This window comes from Acipenser ruthenus, chromosome 1 (genome assembly GCF_902713425.1).
Source record: "Acipenser ruthenus chromosome 1, fAciRut3.2 maternal haplotype, whole genome shotgun sequence".
Taxonomy (NCBI): Eukaryota; Metazoa; Chordata; class Actinopteri; order Acipenseriformes; family Acipenseridae; genus Acipenser; species Acipenser ruthenus.
The window spans coordinates 54582014-54599865 of NC_081189.1; the positions used below are offsets into that span (position 1 = coordinate 54582014).

Sequence of the window (17852 nt, forward strand, 5' to 3'; positions counted from 1 at the left end):
AGTTCCACAAACTCACCAGAGTGCCATCAATCAATAATAAACAAATGTAGGCCTACCATTTTACTTTACACATTACAAATACATCTGTGTACTAATAAAAAAGACCAAAAATAGTATTTATATTAGTTTATCTCGAGTTAGTCTTTGTCACCTGGATGGATATTGCCAAACTCATTGACCCGATATAGTATAGTTTTCTATAGTTCTATACTTTTCGGCATGTTTAAACAGCTTGGTGAGTAGTAAAAACGCACTGGATACTAAAGTAAACTGCAGCTACGTTTCAGCATGAATGTGACACTGACAGTGTGCCTCGTTCACCAGAAGCAGTTTTATTGAACAGGTATGTTTACTAAATTTAAGCAAAATTGCCTGTGCCGGTGATTATATATGATAAGTGTATTGATTTGGTTACCAAACAACCAAAAAAAGCCTTGCATGGTTTTTGCAAGTGTAAAAATAAAAATTCTCAGAAATCATAGAAAAGCTGTGTTTTTCCGCATTATTCCGCAGCTAACAGATTCCTAGGATCACTGGTACTTAAGTACATAAAGCACCAAAAAGTTGCAATTGCAAATACTGTAGTTGCTATTTGTTGCAATGGGGAACATCAGAGGTGATTGTGATGTCACAACTTACGCTCCTGATTGGGCAGGTTTGGGGTGGGTTTTCAGAGATAAGTGGGCTGGTTTTTATAAAAATAGTTGGCAACCCTGTCCACCACTGACAGTGATAAGCATTCAGCAGCATCATCTATCCTGTCAGCTGTTGTTCTGTTGTTGGTTTGTTTTTGTTTTCCTTTCTTTGATGTTTCTTTTGTTGTTTCTTCTAGGTTGCATCAATGGAGGAGTTCCATGTGTGTTCTAATTTTTCTCGAGACATTGTGCTCGAGCCAAATGAAAAATGACCCTATACATTTCGTGTTTCCATTGGCTCAGTTTATTTTACTTGAGAAGACCCTCTTTCCACCTGATGTCATGCAAATGAAGGGGATAGGAGGAGGTTGATATGCAAATTAGCCATGCGTAGCGTTCTCTTGCTGTTTTTCGCAGACAGCTCGGGAAAATGTGGATTCCATGCACACACCTGTGCTTTTTTGACTTTTCCGAAATATATGTATTAAACATCTCAAAGCATCAGTAGACCCATGGTTGCAGAACTTTATAGAGCACCGGAGCTGTCATTTTGACGGTCATAGTAAAAACAGTAGGTTTGGTTTAGTGCGCGTGATCGAGCTGCTGAACTTGAAAGCTTCTTGTTTATTTTGAATAGTTACAACAGGATACTTTTTCAGACAAGTGATTTACTTATCAACAACTGTAAAAAATATATATTTTCTAGAGAAAATGAATAGACAAACACATGTAGGACTGCACAGCAAGTCTTGCAGTACTTTCAAGAGTTATTGGAAGACAAATCTGGACACAAAAATGTGCGAGACCAACAGACAGTGATGAAACTTACTCTGGTCACAATGAGGTTGCTGATAGCACAGTGAAAGTTTGGGACAGAGACAAACACAGCCACAGCTGCATACTCAAGTTACATTTTTGTTACCACCCGGGAAGCAGCAATTAACTACCTTAGATAGAGGTCGATCGACAGGCCATGTATCAACTTGTGGACGCAGAAGAGCTGAAATCTCAAGTGCAAACCAAGAAAACATGTAATTTTGCTGAGCACGCTTCATCCATTGCCATCGGAAATGATGCAAAGAAGATCCCAGAGACTGTACAGTTTTATAATTCCACGAAGTTTGGAGTTGATATAGTAAACCAGACACATGACAGCTGTGCTGTGTGCAATAAGGCAGTGTGTGGCAAGCACTGCACATGTTTGTGGTACTTTTTTTTACATTCCACATTTTGAACAGTTATACATTTCCATCTTTTTAACAGTTGTACATTCCATCTTTTGAACATTTGAACAATGCACATTTTAACAGTTTTACCTTTCCATCTTTTGAGCAGTTGAACAATCCACATTTTGAACAGTTGTAACTTGCATCCTTTGAATAGTTGTAAGTTCCATCATTTGAGCTTTTGAACACTTTTTAATGTAATCCTGTTGTGCATGATTATATTACAAAACAAAAATAAAGTTACGAAATAATAGTGTAGCAAACCAGCTATTGCAAGACTGAGAAAAAGTATGAGACTGGCAATTACCATTGAATAGCCAAGAGTCGAACTCAGGCACAAAATAAAAGACAGTTAAACAGAAAACACTTGCATAAAATAAAACAAACAAACACATGTGGGCACTGTAAAGCTCTACTGCTCCAGTATCATAAGCTCCTGCTGCATCTCAAAAGTCATCTCTAAGCTGCTAAAGCCACCCCATTTTATAGCCCAGAATTTGCATACATGTGCAACATTTACACAATGCAACCAATCATAACTCCCCTTCCAACACCACCCCCAAGCCTGGTGTCCATCACGTGTACCCAGGGATCGGCAAGGTGTCCGTACACGGACACCAGTGTCCGTGGTAAAAAGTTTGAGGTCCGTGGTAATTTATTTTAAAAAAAGTACAATTTACAATCTCTGTTGAAAAAAGACATGATTTATCTATGTACATATTGCAATTGCGATGTGAACAGGCTAGATTTGGCCTCTGCTTCTCCCCGTAAACTGACAATGACAAAACAACAGTAGCTCGCGACCATGCTGAAAAATGGTGCAAAAAAATATCTTAGACTTCAAACATGTCGAGTGTAGAGAAGGATAGATTCATCAAGGAGGCCAAAGCCAACAGAGGAAGCCAGGTAAAGTCAATGACCGACTTTGTTAACCGCAATTTCAAAGATGCACAGAATGATCTTTGCCTTGCCTACAGTTTAGCAAAAGCCAAACTGCCATTTACAGCAGGCATCGTTTTCAAAGAAATGGCTGAAAAAATTGACCCAAACTCTGCTCCTTTTCAAAGACTGCATTGCAGTGCAAAAACTGTGTCAAGAAACACTGAGGATTTAGGTGGCTATCTTTACAGTGCAACTGTTCAAGCAGCAGTAGATGCACCGTTTGTAAACTTAATATGCGACGAGAGCACTGACCACAGCACTGATTTCACCCAAATCGCTACTACTGGAAGGCATAGAAGGCTCTCCTCCATATCTTGTTACTCACACCTCAAAACGATCCATTGAAACCACCAAACAAACTCACAACTGTACACTACAAACCAACGAGTTGAGGAAGCTTGTTGTTCAGGTTATTATGGGATGGAAGCCATAGTACAGTTATTAGAACCATCTACTGTTTGGAATGAATGTCATTTTTCTTTGTATGTATTCATAGTCAGGAATTATATTTTTAAAATATGCAATCAACCATGTTAAAACTATTCTCTGCCTATGTGTTGATGCTTGATCAGATTTGGACCAAGATCCACCAAAAACCTCTTGAGATCCACTAGTGGATCGTGATCCACATATTGGCCACCACTGATCTAAAGCAAAAGAAAAATACTCTATTTTGCACTACCGAAAGGATAAAGTTTTAAAAAAAACCATTACAGCAAACTTTCCAGATCTCAACCAATAAATTTCTAAGTAGAGTGGTTATTATCCAACATTTAGATGCCCACAGGCTTTAGATTCTTGACATTTCCATTAAACGCCAACATAAATGTTTTCGTTTGAAACATAAACACTAAGACACAAGGCAAATCCACCTGAGATGCGGTGTCATCCCTGTAATGTGCTATTGATTAAAAAAAAAATGTATAAGGGAGATGATCTTTTTGAATATATAACTCTTTTTGGATTGCGGTAATTTTTGAAGTTACAGCAGATAACATACACCCTGTGTATAATGCACATGTCTAAGTAGCATTGCATTGTGGGGCAATCACAATGAATGCACTTAAATCTAAGCTGTGCATTGCGACAGGGCAAATAAATGACAACCCAACAATGGCTTACAATGACTATTGGCACATGGAATGGAACATTATTTTTCTAGAATTTTGATGGCATCATACCACAATAGCACTTTTCTAGATTTTGGAAATGCATGTTCCAAGCGTGGAACACCTGGAGGGAGTACAACTGACGCGATTTCACATCATACTAAATCAGTGCTGGCATATACTGAGGGTCCTCATATTCCAAAAAGATCATAAAACAATGTATTCTGACACTAGGAGGCTAGGAGTGTAAAGTAAAACATTGTGGTAGATTGCTACAAAATCACAACAGTTATCAATGTTCACAATGTAGGGTGTGACAGGCAGACAGACATACAGGCATGTGGGTCAGTGAAAGAGTTAACCTGAATGTACAATTAAAACTAGTAATGCTTAACATACTAGATTCTGTACTTTTATAGAATGATTCTATCAATGTAAAAGTTTAAATGTACTGTAGGTGTATTATATTGATAGAAGTGGACTATGTGGATATTTTAACAAATTAAGTGGAGCAACAATCTATGGGCAGGATTTTCAAAAGTTCGTAAATGATAACTCCAGTGTTAATCAACAAACCATTATGTAGCATTGATTTTGGCATTTTCAAGAGATCGTTATGCCTATCTTGATTGATTTACGAATTAATGTTAATATCTTAACGAGCAGTGCTTCTTGCAACTATTTATTTTGTTCGCGTGGTTATTTAAAAGCAAATCCGTGTTAATTTGTCATAATTTATGAGGAGTTAATTTGCCTTTGGAGTGTTGAAACTAACGAAAGACTATAACTCACCTTGAAACAAAAATTTAACAGACTGCGGCTGTGACACCAACGATACAGGGACTACCTAGATAATTCAATATTTGTAGTTATGAAGATATTTTAGACTTTTATATACAGTTATGAATAAGATTTGTTCATTTGTTTTAGCAATTTGTAACCTTAAGCCCAGAACACACTGCCCGATGATATCGCAGAAAGGGATGCATGGGATGCATAAAGTACAGTTACATTGGGGCAAATCAATAGGCGAAAAGATAAGGCTATGGCAGTAATAAATATCTACAATTTTGGCTAGAACTTAAGGCAACATGATCGTGAAAACCACATATGACTGGAGACATGCATGTATTCTCTCGCTCTATTAAACACACACACACACACACACGGTATTCCATTGGTTTGTATATAATGTCTGTGCCAATATTTTTTGAAAACAAGACCTGACGGCCCCACATTGTACTTTTTAGCTATTAGACAAAATATTTACAGAATACTTAAAAACTGCTGATATAATCGTGATTCATTTATTATTAATAGTGTTATCATTAAATTATACCAAATCACGTTTATTTGCAGTGAAGGTAACGTATACTGTGTCACCCAAATGCTCATAAATAGTCAGCAAAAACATGTTGTCCCTTCATTGTAAGTAAAAATGTGATTTGGTATAGTTTACTTATAACGCTATTAATAATAAACAAATCGTGCAGCATGGTCCTAATAGCAGTTGTTAAGTATTCTGTAAACATTTCGTCTAATAGTTAAAAAGTGCAAGGGGGCTTGTTTTCAAAAGGTATTGCCACGGACATGAATGGAATACCTAATGTGATCGAGATCATTGACATGGATTTTGCCTAACGCATTTGTAATGTTGTCAGACTCCCCCCACACTGTATGTACAGTGTACACTCTCACCTTCACACGTCTGTATGCACATATTGTAACACCTTTTTATAATACTGTAAGTGTTCGATGGCTACATCTATTCATGTTGAGTTTATTTATCTCATAGGCGAGCAAAAAGTACCGGAGAAAATGCATGATTAGAGGAATTCACCGAACAATTAACTATAAACAAATTGTGTATTGGGTTGGGGAGTTCTATCGTAATTTTAAAAGCTTAATAAATGTATAATGAAGCGTTACATACATGGTATACATGTATAATAACTAACAACTACTAACACAAATGACACTTCGAACGTATTTATTTATAGCCTACAATTGTACATACTAAAATACATACAAAAGTAGATGTCAACATAAGAAAATAAATTCCAACCAATATAGATAGATGGTTCCCCCCCACCCCATCCAAAAAATATATATATATTTTTTTTTTTAAATCTGTGCCGACCGATTTTTACCCACACGCCAGATAATCATAAATCAGCATTGTATATGTGAAGTTATCTAAATAAATGTACATTCTGCATGACAAAATGCATAATTTTTAAATTAAGTTTACAAATTATACACAACATAGATATTCCCATTATTTTTTATTTCCATTTGGCTGCTGCTCGCTGGTGGGAGAGCCGTACGTGACTGGAGACAAAACATGTAATGCAATTGTACTGCACCGTATGCAACACTAAAATGTGTTGTTTACTGGTTATTAAATGGTGCACTATTTAGTTATTTATTTATTTATTTATTTATTTATTTATGCTTTTTAATTGATGAAGAGGCACAGTTTAATACTTTTCTTTTAAATTTGAATTAATACAACAAACACCAATGCAGCTGTGTATGGTTTTGGAAAGAAATGTTCAGTAAAGCAAAGAAGATATGTTTTTGAACTTGTCAGTAAGTTTTGTGCCTATGCATTAGGCGGATACATCATAAAGTGATGATGTAATGCTTTTGCGCTGCTTAGTAAAAAAGCAGAGCATGTGAGCGGAGCGGAGCGCGAGCGGAACCATGTTGTTAGGAGCGTGGAGTGATGGGTAAAGTGCCTGAGCGGAGCACGAGCATGAAAAGCCTCTGGCACCGCTCCCGCTCCAAAAGATGTTTTGCAAAGGAAAAATATTTGACACTGTACATATAAGATATGATCCGTAAACGATGCAGCTTTTGTGATGCTCTGACAATATTGTGCAATCTATGAAATCGCTCTGTATAATTAAAGTCAACAAAATAATCCATAATATCCAATTTGCACAGTAAGAGTTTTATTACAACAGCGAAAGCCATTGTGTGCTTGTATATGAACCATGTTAATTACAAATTTCACAAAGCTTATACAATTAAAAAAACTTTAACCACAGGGTATGTGCAAAAGGGTCACTGTATGATAGGATCCCAAGCCGAAATACGATCCCATCAGCTTGGGGTTAAATTACTTTTTTAGATAGCTGAAATCGTGTCGTGTTTGGCTTGGGGTTGTCTTGTGAATGATCCCATCGAGGTGCAGAAGATTCACTTTACCCAAAGCGTTTCATCACTTTATGTAAAAGTGAAATTGAATTATTCTCCAGGGAAATAAATATAATAAAAAAAATAATATAAAACCTTTAAAAACCCTGTTATTGCTGTAATAAATATTTTGCAGACCTTTTTTTTCAGTGTCAATTATAGTTATCAAATGTATTTTTGACAGAAATTAATGTTTTAATAATCAGTTTTACTAAAAACATAATAGTACTCACTGGAACCAGATCCCTGATATATGAATCTGGTTCGTCGGTACCAAAGCTGGAACCGGCTACCCGATTTCAAAGGAACCGCTTTGCACATCTCTGCATTTTGGAAGCGATTTACACTAGCAGTGGAGCGGAGCGTGAGTGGAGCTGGCTGCAGAATTAGAAGCACCGGAGCAGAGTGGACAGGGTAAATAAAAGCTTTGGGGCGAGCGGTTTCAAAGAGGAAGAGAGTGAGGAGTGGCGTTTATGAGCGCTCCACTCCGCTCACATGCTCTGCAAGAAAGTGAATGAGTGCATGTACAGGATGCAAATATTCATATAAATTGCAAATGCAATCCAAAATGTTTATAGGAGGCTAGGAGTGTATGATAAAAGTTTGGTGAAGATTGGTGCAAAATTAAGGCAGATCGTGTTCACCAGGTATAGCGTGGCAGACAGATGGACGGACAGACAACCAGACACAATCAGAGTATCAGGGTCCCCATTTTTAAAATGAGGACCCTACAAAGGACATGGTCAGTCGATTTTTTTCAGGAATAATAGCATGCTACCTCTATTTCATTGTAAATGTAGCCAATAACAACCATCTTTTTCTGATGGGTTATATATACAAATAAAATGTAATTTATGCCACATAACATTTTTAATCTGTTCAAATACCCACATATTTGACAAAAATATCATTGTTTTGAAAGCTTGGGTTTAGCATTCTTTAGTGTTTGCCCAGGTTTGTTTTTACCATTTCAAAATTGGTGAAGTGCCTGACTTGTTAACTGGGATTTGGAATTTGGAACTTTAATCCAAGCCCTGAAGCTCTAAAAGTTTCAGTACCCTGGATGGGATTGCGGCTCTGAGACAGTAGACTTGCTATTTATTAGTGCTTGTCTGCTGAGGTAATGAAAACCCTGTAAACAAACAATAAACTGTCACAGGTGACCCCGAACCAACTGTTATATGTAGTAAGACATTGGATCCCTTCGCATGGAGGGTCTCAGTGGCTAGAGTTCACGGTTCCTCGATTGAGTCAGATTCAGTTGTATTAAGTTTGTCCACTGATGATGTGGAGGAAAACAAATGCTGGGTGCCTGCTGACATGAACAACAGTGAGTTCTGGCCCCCCACTGTGTTCTGGATGGATGGCATACCCCCTAAGGTGTCTCTGTGCGAACAGAAGGAGATGCATGACAGAAACATGTACAGGTCCAGAATGCTTGTGAGAGGCACAGAGTTAGCCCTGGTTCATGAAATGAGAAGTGATTCTCTTGTTGTGTGTGATTGTGACAGATGCAGAGGTGAATCACCCCGGACTGGGCCCAAGCCATGTCCAGCCTGCAGTCATTTAGTAAAACATTGTCGAATTTTGTTTGAATGTGATGATTCCGAGGGACTTTCTTTCTCTCATTTGAATGTAAATCCCAGGGATGTAAAAAGAGTTGAGTGTATGGATTGTGAGAGCGGCCACCTGGTAAAATGGGCACATCTAGGCAAATTAGAATGTGAGGAAGGTGTCCCTATTAAGCGTGTACAAGTATCTTGTAGGTATAAAGTCAAGACCATGGCGACCCACACCTGTGATGCCAAACGCTGGATAAAGGGACCTGTTGTTGTTTTCGCTGAACCAACTCGGGATGAACCCAGAACAGAAATGGAGTCCTGCTGGGAATGAGCTGAAGCCTTGGACATGGATTGGATGATTTAAATATATTAATGAAATGCATGTGCTATAATCATTTGTAATGTTTAATAGTTTTTAGTTTGTATTTGTAATGTTTAATAGTTTTTAGTTTGTAACCATTGCTGTAAGAATGCTCTCTCTGTATGACCCTTTAACTGGAGCGGGGACAGCCTGACACTTTAACCCAGTCAGCCTTAAACCTTATCAAGGTGGGCACAGCTCCAGAATTGGGTGCTGGAATTTCTGCTAAAACTTTTTTAGCTGGAATAACAGAATAATGCTATACTACTAATACATGTTAACATGCTTGTTCTAAATGGTATAGATTGTTGTGGTAACATGTAATCATAGGTAGTGGTAATTATTGTTAGTTTAAATAATAGTGTACTATGAACAATTTTTATGTATAGGATCATATGATTCACTTTGCTTAATATGATAGCATACCTGAAGCTGTTTTCTATCAAGATAAGCATAGTTAAAAACTGAGTCCTAATTCAATGAAAAGAATTGCTGTGTGCTTACATTTAGAATTATACTTTCTGAATATAAAGGACAAAGGAGTTAGGAGTATTCTTAAGGAAAAGAGAAAGACAGAAAGGGACTAAAGGATCTCACTTTGAGTCGGTTTCTGCTTGCAATTTAGCTTTAAAATAAGTGGGTGAGTAAGAACAACCTAGAGTAAAAAGCAGACTCTAACTTAAGAAAAATAAGCATTTCAGAAGATACACCACAAATAGAGAACAGAAAAATTGAATAAAATCCTATTGGTAACATTGCTGCTATGCTGCTGCTAGCAGAAAGTAATAAGGTTAGCAGCCATACGCTATAAGAAGTAAGGTACTAGTTTGACTCTGAAGTTAAAAGACGCAGCATAAAGAGAAGTTGTGGTAAACATACAAAATAAAAGGATTGAATAAATAATGAAGAATAAAAGCAGGAGATAGGTTTTAGAAGAATAAACTCTATGTGACCTGTCTTCTTGAACTCTCTATCAGCCTGCCCTTGGAAAGATTAGTATTAGCTGCTGGAAGGCCTCTTTGGTGGGAAGAAGCCGGAATTTTCTTATCAGAAGGCTTATAGTATCAGGGGCCGGACTGCAAAAATAGGGAGTTAGAATGGATGGTCTTAACACCTAAAATAGCTAGTCAAAGGGCAAAGGAGGCATGCGAGACATAGGTGTAAGGAGATTTATAGAAACATCCATCACTACCAAACTTGGCAAGGGAAGAGGTGTCTTTAACAAACTGGATTTAGCCAGTATGAATATAGCTGAAACATACAGGGTCATCTGGATTTCAATTGAGTTCAGGCAATTGGGGCCCATAGGAGAAAAAAGACATTACAACTTCACAGCTCAGTAAAATAGTTGGGTTTTTCATAAGGAGAAAATTCTATACTAAAAAAAGATATAGAATAAAAGTTCCCTATAATACCGGCTGAACATACACCAGTAAGGAAAGAAGGAAACTAATTTGAGTGAGATGACATGAAGGAATATATTTTTGAAAGCCAAGTTCATGTAATCAATTATAACCATTATAACTATAACTGCTATATTATGATATAAACTGTTGGTGTTGCATACATTCAAAACACCACTTCTTTTTATAATGCACACATATTAAGTAGTGAATCAAAATAGCAAGGATTTTGTGAACTCTGCTTTACCTAAATTTTTTAGATAAAGGAGGGGGCCAAGGATGAGTGGATGAGATCATGGGCCAGTGTTGATTTATTGGCATATGACTCCAAGTGGGTCTGAAGAGTTGGTTGAATTCCTTATAGATTACTGTTCGCTAAGAGATAAGGACTGTCCATGAGGATTGATGATTGGAACTAATTGGGGCCTCCCATTGCTTTCAATGGGACAAAAATTGTATAAAAACCCTGGGCTGATCACACTAAAAGCACCACAACCAAGACTAAGCTTTGCAGAGCCACGTGGTCCATCCTTTGCAGATCTCCACAGGACAGTCCTTCTCTTTTGTTCACGCCACTCTTCCTTATAGTAGGAGGTAAGCATATTAATGGTAATATTGTATCTTGCATGTATTGGTTATATTGCTATGAGGTTTTGAAACTATGTTTTAGTATTGAGAGTGTTATATTGAATGTGCTAAAACATAGCAGTGGGTGCTTGTAGGCTTTGTGCTTAGCCAGCCTGAGGGCTGCACTGAATACATATAATTGTATTATGTTATTGAAGTATTAAATGCTGAGCTTGTAATAAACTTAGGATTGCTAATTATTGTTACATGTTTTGGGGTTTTAGTGGTATGCGCAAACTACTAAACCAATATTAAAGGCATTTTAATAAAACGAAGGAGCGCTGATGTTGCTCTGATTCGTAAAACTTCGAATAAATGAGTCTGAGTGATTTTCTTGATTAAATAAAAGGTTTTAAGGACACACCGCTCGTCCAGTGCTCGAACATAAACCACTAGGAGTTTTAAACATCTCTGTCCTCCTTAACGTCTCCCCTGAGTTAAGAGTGTGTGCAGAGCAAATAACATAATAAAAGAGAACGTGAAAAGTGAAAACGTGACAAAACCCTCTGCAATGCTAATACTGTATAATTCCCCTTACACTACCAAATGTTTAAACAAGATAACAGTAATTGTAAATGCTATTGTAGCTGCTTAGCTTCTGGTGAGTCAGAAGAAACTGAAACACTAGGGATCATGATGTACATGTGCAGTGGTACTGTATGCAGTGTACCATATTGTTATTAACAAGTATTGTTGGTTTTGCGGGACAGTGAGACACTGCTGAGTTAATATGCATTAGGAAGAATCTATTTAAGAAGCATATTTCATAACATTTAAAAAATTTAAAATGTTTAATTAGTAATTCTTATTTGACTAGGGCACAATTGTAAAACTTCCCAAGTTTCTGCATGAATATTAATGAGTCTAAATTATAACATTTTAATTGGGGTTGAATTAATTATAATGATGATGTGATACAATGTTAGCAATTCATCTCTTTAATAAAGGTCTCAAGACCAAGCATTCAAAATAAAGAGTTAAATACAATTTACAGGCTTGTTTTTGTCAGATTATTTAAAGAAAATAAGAAAACGGCCCATTTTGTCCTTGATCTTCTCTAATTCTTAAATAGTGGACAAACACTGCTCAGGTTTTTATCTGCTATAAAGTGACACCAGAGAGGAACTTCTAAAGACAATTATGAAAATAAATTGACTATTTGATACATTTGCTATTGATTTTCATTGAAACAACAAGAATGATGCCTACTACAGTACCACAGCACCAGCACCAGTATCGCCTAATGCAAATTTTGGTATCTGCAAAGTATTATTTTATTTTATTATTAGTATTTTATGTATTCTGATTGGTCCAAATCAATATGTGTACTAAATATTTGAAACGTGTACTGAATAACGCGTTTTTGACCCGGATGGCCTTCCAAATGTCTGCTGTCTCTCTCGTGTATAACACAATACCAGCACTTGTCAGCGCTACAATATACTATGGAGCACCATTTGTGCCAAAATTATTTATCAATTAATTAGTCAATTCATAAATGAATTTGTCAGTTCGTGCATAAAGTTATAGATCAATTTGGCCATCAATTAATCAATTAGTTCATCAATTTGTCAATTAATTAAAAAAATTCCCATACAGTATTGAAGTCTTGGCAATTAACAGCTTTGTAGAATTGTTATCATAGTTTTTGTGTCTGCTTGTCAGGTATTTACTGAGCATTTTATATCAACGCTGCCGATAGGCCCCTCCATGGAGTGATGTTCTCAGTCCCGCCTCCCAAGGTAATAATGCACAGAGACTTCAGTCTCTTGTCTTTCACTTCAGGTGAGTAAACAAGGTATGTATAAACTAACCTTCTCCAGTTGTGTGATTGACTCTTTTAAGAGTTCCCTGGACGGGCTGGCCTGATAGTTCGGCCAGCTAGGAAGGGGGCGGAACTCCGTTGCATTAACGCATTGACCCGGAAGGGATACGACGTGGCAGTCGCAGATTGGAGGGGTGGCTGCACTCGTTTACTAAATGGGTCATGTGTGACGGCATTAAAGGGGGCGGAGAGATGCAATCTGGTCCTTCGCTTTGGTTTTTGTTATTAAACCTGTAAGGACCTGTGAGAGACCCAGTGATAAAAGTACCGTGAGTGTTTTGTTTGTCTATAATTGTTTATTTGTTATTATTAGATGGCTAACACGTTCCGGAGCTGTCGCCAAGGGCCAGCACAAAACCCGGAACAGCACTTCACTTTTGTCACAAATAAACTTGTATCACCCACCACAAGCACTACAGAACGCACCCAGGACTGGTGACCGTGTTTGTACATTGTGGGGAAGATACGTGTGTTTATTATTTGGAATTGCTACACGTTTATTTACTTCTAGTGCAGTACACATTGTTGAGTATTGCCTGGAGTTATTGTTTCGTCACCAGACCAGGATTATAATTAATAAAACCCCTTTCCAACTGGATTACAATTCTCTGTCTGTTCATTGCGCACTGCATCACTCCTGCACCTGTACACAATCAACCACTTTGCCACAAGGTCCAAAAATAATAATAATAATAATAATAATAATAATAATAATAATAATAATAATAATAATAATAATAATAATTCATTAAAAAAAGAGTCTCTCTCACTCTCTCTCCTGTCTTTTTCTCCCGTCTGTAGGCTGTGCCACCCTGCTTTAAGCTACGCGCTGCACCAGTTGTGTATTGCACGCAATCCAGACCGGACCATCTGAGGATTGCTCCACTCTGCTGTAAGCTTAGCGCTGTTCCTGGTTGTGTGACTGCAAGCAGCCCAGACACAGACACGCAGCCCAGTACCTTGGTGCTTTCCCCTCAGTAATTGGTGCTCGGTGCTTCGGCGCCCCTGTGTCTAGGCCTCGACACCCGCGGTACCCTCGGGTCCTCGGTGCCTAACAGCCTCGGTGCTTCAGCACTCTCGGTGCACTAAAGCCTTGACGTCTCGTGCCTCGGCGCCCTCGGTGTTCAAGTGCTCCCAGACATTGGTGGCTTTGTGCATAGCCTCGGTGCCTCTGTACTTCAGCATCCTCGGTGCCTCAAGGACTATACGCCTCAGTGCTTCAACGCCTCGAAGGCTTTTTGAGCCCTGTGCATCTGCGCCCTCGGTGCCACTGTGCCAACCTACTCCAGAGCCTCGGTGTCTCGAGCGCTCCACGCCTCTGCGCTTCGACGCCTTCGAAGCTTCCAAGCCCTGTGCATCGGTGCCCTCGGTGCCCTGGCACCCCATAGCCTCGGTACCTCAGTGCTTCGACACCCTCGGTGCCTGGAGGACTATACACAGCGCTTCAATGCTTCGAGGCCTTTAAGCTTTGTGCCCCAGTACCCTCGAGACCCTCGGGTCCCTGGTGCTCCATAGCCTCGGTACCTCAGTGCTTTGATACTTGAACTTGTTTGGGTACTTGATAAATAAAATATCAGTAGGTTAATACAGATGTGATGTGGGATGTATAACTTGATTTATGCTGTTAATTATAACTTTTTAAATTTTAGAAATTTTGAAAAACTGAATAGTTTCTAGCAGTTTAACTAAAAGTGAAAAACACTGTAAAACTATTATGAAATAACATTGCAAACAAGGGTTATTTCAAAACTAAACCTGTGAATCTTTCTTTATTTATTGGTGTTGAGCATGTTTTAAAACACAAAAAAGGTGTTTTCCTAAAACTGAAGTCTCAAAAAGGGGGAAGCGACTTTTACGCCAGTGCGACCTATAAAGCGATTTTTATGGTAATGGTTGATTTGCAAAAAAAACATAGGTAAGCCAGCACACTACAGCAGTTTCACTTCATTATAAGCTGCAAACACTTTTGTAGTACATCTTGTTTAACTTACAGCGCTTCTACACAAATATAATTACACATACCTAATTACACATACCTGCCGACAAATAATTCCTAAAGACAATTACTCGGATTCAGCACACTCCTAATTATAAATATTATTAAAATCAGCATTTTCTTCGTCTGACACAAACCACACTCTCTTAGAACTGTGTTGCCTCAAAAATGAACAGCATCTCCAATTTGAATGCAAGCAAAACAAAGATTGGCATATGACTTGGCCGTCCGTTCAAAATGTACGGACACTCACGGGCCACCTATTGACGAGCCCTTTACTATAAGATTGCAGCCAGGCAATCATATTGTATGGAAGGTCTAGGTCAAGGTCAAGATCACCCAGCATTTTTTACTGCATTCATGTGCAGTGGAATTATGTAATGCTGACTGTGCCTCTTAATCTAAAAATTGAATTACCAAAATATTTTACAGAGAAAACATAGTTTGGATTAGCATACTGCTGTGTGTATTGTCTACAACCTCCTATATTGTTTTGCACGGATTGTATGCAAAAGAATAACGATCATGCTCATGTTGACCTACAGCCAACAGCCTTCTGCTTTTTTTGACTGCGGACTCACCATGCAGCCACAAAAAGCTACAGCGTCGGAGGACAACGCAGCTCTCAGGCAGCTTACAGGCAAGCCCGCAGGCGCCCGGCCAGACTACAGGGGTCACTGGTGCGCGGTGAGCCGAGGACACCCTGGCCGACCTAACCCTCCATCCCCCCGGGCAGTGCTCGGCCAATTGAACGCCGCCCCCTGGAAGCTCCCGTCCTCGGGCGGTAAAGGAATAGCCTGGACTCGAACTCGCGACGTCCAGACTATAGGGCACATCCTGCACTCCACGTGGAGCGCCTTTACTGGATGCGCCACTCGGGAGCCCTAATAGCTCCACAATAATATGACAATGTTTTGTGAATTATGCAAAGCATTGGAGAATATTAAAGATTCTATCTTGCTTTGTATCTTTTCAACAAGGTGTGGTCCAGGAATGGGAAGCTAATCCCTTGTGTATCATGGGATAATGTCACTTTCATGCACTACATCTGTCTGGCAGTGCCTGCTTCAATGCAGAGATAAGCTGTCTTCTGAAAGCCAGGCAATTCATTCTCATAGTTAAAGTGTCAGACTTTTTAATAATGTTTAAGTATACATAATCTATTTCCTTACTACTGTTTCCTTTAATATGAGTGAATAAAAAGCTGATTTTAAAGTACTTATAAATGTCTATTTAATGTTAATCATCTCTCTGTCTCTAATAAAGCCCCAGATGTGAAACAGTACAAGTAATAATGTTTGATAGAACAAAGCCTGAGATTATTTTCAGGATAAATTGATATTGTGACTTAAAAGGTTTGCGGACATCAAAAGGAATAATGCCACTATTAAAATTGCAATGTATTCAGTTTAATTTTTATTATAACAAAATACATACTAGATCAAGATGCTGTGGTTTTACATGATGGGTTGCCCTCTATTCATCTCAGTGCACTTACATGTGTTGCATATCAGTGGCATATTATCTTTTGTTTAATACTACATCACAAGAGAACAGCTAAGAATGCATGGACTATATATTAAACAATTGGTTTTCTGACTACTTTTCTTCCATTGAATACCAAGCTCCCATCACGCTGCTCTTACTTTTGGTATCACAGACAAGGGAAACATTTTCCCTCATTTAAATATTTTACTTTAATACTTTAAGAACCAACAATGTTGAGAAAACATGCTAAGAGAAGTTGATTATTTATATATAAATTAAATTACAAAACATTGCAACATAACCTTTTCCTGTGTTGTCATTATACCTGAATTATAAAAGATGTGCACACTCTTTCACAATTAGAGGGACTACGTTATTTGTAATGGGTCAGTTAATTCTTACACACACAGTTAGTTTTACATAGATAATAACAGCTGTTCTAGAGGATGGCATCCTTTTTAGAGATCGCACAAGTGTAGAGAGAAAAAATGTGCAGTAAGTTTGCAATATTTGTGGCAGGTAAATCCAGTGGAACATACTGATAAACTGGAAAGGCAAATTAACCTAGGCAAAAATATTTCTCAGAAAAAGAAACATTGGGAGTGCAATACCACTGGAGTTAACCCTTACACAAACTCTGCAATAAAAGCACACAAACTACAGTAATACAGTAAAGCATTCATTTTTCATGTAGTGTAGCGTATGAGTATGTTCTTTTGCAATGTCACATTTTAAATATAAAGTTTTATATTTCATCTAGCTCTAAGAAATATGCAACACATGCCTTCAGGCAAGTACTGCATACTTATATTTAATGTAATGCATGATTCCGGAGTCCATGACCACAAAGGCACCAATCTCAATCACCTATTTTTAATTATTATTAGTTTATTTAGCATTATTAGTTTATTTAGCAGACGCCTTTATCCAAGGCGACTTACAGAGACTAGGGTGTGTGAACTGTGCATCAGCTGCAGAGTCACTTACAACTACGTCTCACCCAAAAGACGGAGCACAAGGAGGTTAAGGGACTTGCTCAGGGTCACACAATGAGTCAGTGGCTGAGGTGGGATTTGAACCGGGGACCTCCTGGTTACAAGCCCTTTTCTTTAACCACTGGACCACACAGCATCCATATAGCACACACACACTTTTTAAACTAAAGTTACGCCACTGTTCCTGACCATATGTGTATTTCAAAATCAGTAATAAAAGGACTCGAAAATCGCTTTTTTGTTTCTAATGAATTTTGTAGCATTAACAGTTTATGATGCATAACACCCCTATATTTAGATACAACATAATATAAAAGTGATAATACAATATTAAAATGTGTCAAATAATGGTGCTAACAAGGACGGATTAACTAATTTAAAATAAAACCAGGTTAAAATGCCTGTAAATTATATATTTATTTGTAACAATTAACCGAAGAGGATGGTCCAGAGCACTCCACTTAGAGCCCACTGGGCGACAA

General features: G+C 38.1%; 1 protein-coding gene and 1 long non-coding RNA gene across 3 annotated transcripts in view; one reads left to right on the forward strand and one right to left on the reverse strand.

Annotated features, from left to right (window-relative positions):
• The window catches only part of LOC117420735 (serine-rich coiled-coil domain-containing protein 1-like), a 651306-nt gene that overhangs the window by 262831 nt on the left and 370623 nt on the right, over positions 1 to 17852 (reverse strand). The gene's annotated exons all lie outside the window — the stretch shown is intronic.
• On the forward strand, positions 10935 to 16576 carry LOC131737428 (uncharacterized). The gene is made up of 3 exons (XR_009329026.1): positions 10935 to 11033; positions 12732 to 12851; positions 13693 to 16576. It is a non-coding gene; the product is annotated as an uncharacterized LOC131737428 (long non-coding RNA).